The 3,302-nt window shown below is 51.2% G+C and overlaps 1 protein-coding gene across 1 annotated transcript in view; it reads left to right on the top strand.

Moving 5' to 3' along the window:
* Positions 1 to 3,302, top strand: part of ZNF185 (zinc finger protein 185 with LIM domain) — a gene marked incomplete in the record, with an annotated part of 37,095 nt that overhangs the window by 20,798 nt on the left and 12,995 nt on the right.

The raw sequence follows: 3,302 nt of genomic DNA, 5'->3' as shown, positions 1-3,302 counted from the left end.
AAAAAAAAAAGTAAACAGAAGTCCTCCAAACAAGGGAACAGAATGTACAAAAAGGGCTCAAATAGCCTGGCGTTTCCTGGGCACTAGCGCAGCTGAGTGTGGCCGTGAGGAGGCCCTCACGGGACTGGTGGGAGAGGCTGCCTGGTGAAGTAGGTGGGTGATTAGCCTTCTGTACCATTATGTTGTTAATAATCACGACAGCTACTTAACCCGGAGGCATCTACTGTGTGCGTGGTCTCTTGAGGTGTAGGCCTAATCGGAATGAAGAACAAAGGCATTGCACCCAGGTTCCCTTGTGCCTTGGGGAGGACAGTGCCCTGGAGAAAGCAGCAAGGATGCTGAGATAGTGATGACAGGGAGGAGGACTGCATGGGAGAGGGAAGCGCTCAGGTCAGGTCTAGGGATAGGAGAGGCTCCACGGCAGCATAGCAGTTAAACATGATGCTCTGCAAGGCTGACACGCAGAGGGTTCCTGGTTTGTGTACAAACCAGGAGTACACTGGGCATACGTGTGCCCATGATCCTGGGCTGGCTGGGCATGGAGTATGGCATTGAGACCCTGTGCAGATGCTGTCTGTCTCTCCCTTGCCCACCGTCTCTCTTGCACATGGAAGAAATAAATAAAGTTTATTTTTTATTCATGATAATATATACATGTGCACAAGAGGGAGGAGCCCTCTAACAGGGTCTCACCATGCTGCAACTCCCTTTCCCCCAGCCTCCAGCTTGTCAGGATCTTGGGCACATGCACACATGCCTGGTGTTTCCAGGCCACCCAGAGATTTAAACCTGCGATGGGCCATGTGGCTTCCAGCACCGCAGTTCAGTTTGCTACCGACTGCACCACCAGGCTGGGTCAAAACAAAAGCATTTCTTTCTTTTCTTTTCTTTTCTATTTTTATTTTTATTTTTTTTGGTGAGGTTTTCGCTACAGAGTGCGTGCGCTCGCCAGACAGACAGAGACAGAGATACAGAAAGCGAGAAATCAGCCCCCAGGGGGGATGGTCACGCTGCAATCCCTTCTCCTCCATTCTCCTCTCAGGATCTTGGGCATGCACGCACATGCGCTCAGCGTGAGTTTTAAGCCACCGGGTCCGGGACGCGAACCGCGGTCAACTACATGGGAGTCCAGCGACATAGCCATTACACTAACTGCTGGTCCCAAAACAAAAACATTTCTAAAGAGGAGAGGAAGCAACTCCAGGGAGAGCAGAGAGAAGTGAGCTGCAGATAAGGACCTACAGTCCTAATAACCCTGTGGTGGGAATGCACCTCTGTGTTCCAAAGCATGGAGCAGCTGAGGCCCAGCCAGTGGGGGCAGTAGAGAAGTAGATGGAGCAGGCCCTGTTCAGCCCCTTTCCAAGCCTCCTCTGGATAAGAAAATGGGTCTTATCTCAAGGTTTAAGCCTAAGAGGAGTCTAGTGTGACTTAGGTGTTTAAAATGCATGTTCGCATTTTCACACCACACTGCAGTACCTTGGTTACTTGAACTGGGATGCTAGGGGTGGGACAATCAAAGGATCTCTAAAGGTATGAAGCCTTCTTATGTAATGTTTTTGTTTCAAATTGCATTAATGGTAAACAATCAGAGTGGGAAAAAAAAAAAGCTGACACATAAAGTGCTGGGTGCTTTATGGTCTTCCCAGAAGCCCTGTGAAGGGATAAGGTAGGAAACGAAAGCATAGGATGGCTCATTGACTTGTCCAAGGTCTTACAAGTGGCAGGGCCAAGTGCCATAAATTAAGGTCTGAGAAGAAACCTTAGGAGAGGTGACCAAGAGCTACTTTATGAAGTGTGTCCTTTGGAGCCTATTTGCAAGAAAGAAACAGTAAGCTCCCACTGGTTAATAAATAGTGCATACTGTGTAATCTCATCTGATCTTTCCCAAACCTGGGAAAGGGCCAGACTTACTCATTTTTACTTAAATTTACTATAGAACGTGTACAGTTGCTGGGGAGAGACGGAGGAGGGGGAGAGAGAGAGAGAGACAGAGAAAGCACCCCCAGGGAGAATGACCACGCCACAATCCTTTCTCCGTTCTCTGGGGATCTTGGGCACACACACACAGGCACCCAGTATGTCTTTCAACCCCCAGGTCTGGGACTGGAACTGCTCAGTCATCCATGTGGGATCCGGCTACCTTAATCACCACACCACCAGCTAAGGTCCAGGCTTCTTTTTGTGCAACTTGAAACAAGACGAAACCCAGGGACACAGTCCTGTGACGAGGAGAGCTATGAATACACCCCAGGTCTGGGCAATTCTAGAGCTCAGGCCCAAAACTACTTTCCTCTGATGTTTCAAAGCTTGTAAAATGCGAACTGTCTTAACCAGTGTTTCAACTCCAGCTGCACTTGCAAGTCACCCTGGAAGTATTAAAAAACAAAACAAAGGGAAAAACTTCCAGAGCCCCACGTGCAGATATGGACGGAATTTTTCTGGGATGGGCATCCACCACCCATGCCTTTTAAGAGCTCCCTAGTTTGTTCTCTCCAGTCTAGGTCAAGAATCACGTTCTGGGACCAGCAGTTAGCATAATGGCTATGTCGCTGGACTCCTATGTAGTCGACTGCGGTTTGCGTCCCAGAGCCGGTGGCTTAAACTCACACTGGGTGTGTGTGCGTGCATGCCCAAGATCCGAAGAGGGGAATGGAGAAGGGATTGTGGCATGGCCATCCCCCCTGGGGGGTGATTTCTCGCTTTCTATATGTCTGTCTCTGGCGAGCGCATGCGCCCTACAGCAAAAACTCTTAAAAAAAAAATAATCATATGCTATGGTAGTGGCCCTGGTCCAGGGGCATCTGCCAGACCTCCCCCAGCCTGGGAGACATCTAACAAGGTCTAGAGACGTTTCTGGTTGTCACAGCTGGGGACACGCAGTACCACTGGCTTGTAATGGGCAGCGCCCACGGATGCGGCCTCACATCCTACAGTGCACAGAGCAGCACCCCACCCCCTCCCCAGCACACACGCACAGTCCAAAACGTTCATGGTGCTGAGGCTGACAGCCTTCAGGGAATTCAGATTCAGGATGAAAACACCCGCGGTGACAAGGAACCTTCCAGCCTTGCTGGGGAAGGGAGGTGGCGGAGCCTGCGCAGCCTGCACAGAACGTCTGCCCCCGCGCTTGCGCTAACCCTAGTGGCGCATGCCTGACTCCCGCGCGCATGTACGCTTCGGAGAACACGCAGCTGTCCTGAGTGCGTGGCTGTGGTAAATGCGCCTGCGCGCGTGCAACTAAACCGGCCCGCGGCCGGCGGTTGTGCGCCTGCGTATAAAGTCATTTCCCGCCGCCCGGAGCT

The sequence above is a fragment of the Tupaia chinensis genome, unplaced genomic scaffold (genome assembly GCF_000334495.1).
Source record: "Tupaia chinensis unplaced genomic scaffold, TupChi_1.0 Scaffold145456_1, whole genome shotgun sequence".
NCBI classification, from domain to species: domain Eukaryota; kingdom Metazoa; phylum Chordata; class Mammalia; order Scandentia; family Tupaiidae; genus Tupaia; species Tupaia belangeri.
The sequence above is the reverse complement of the archived record's forward strand: the minus strand, read 5'-3'. Positions and strand labels throughout refer to the sequence as shown.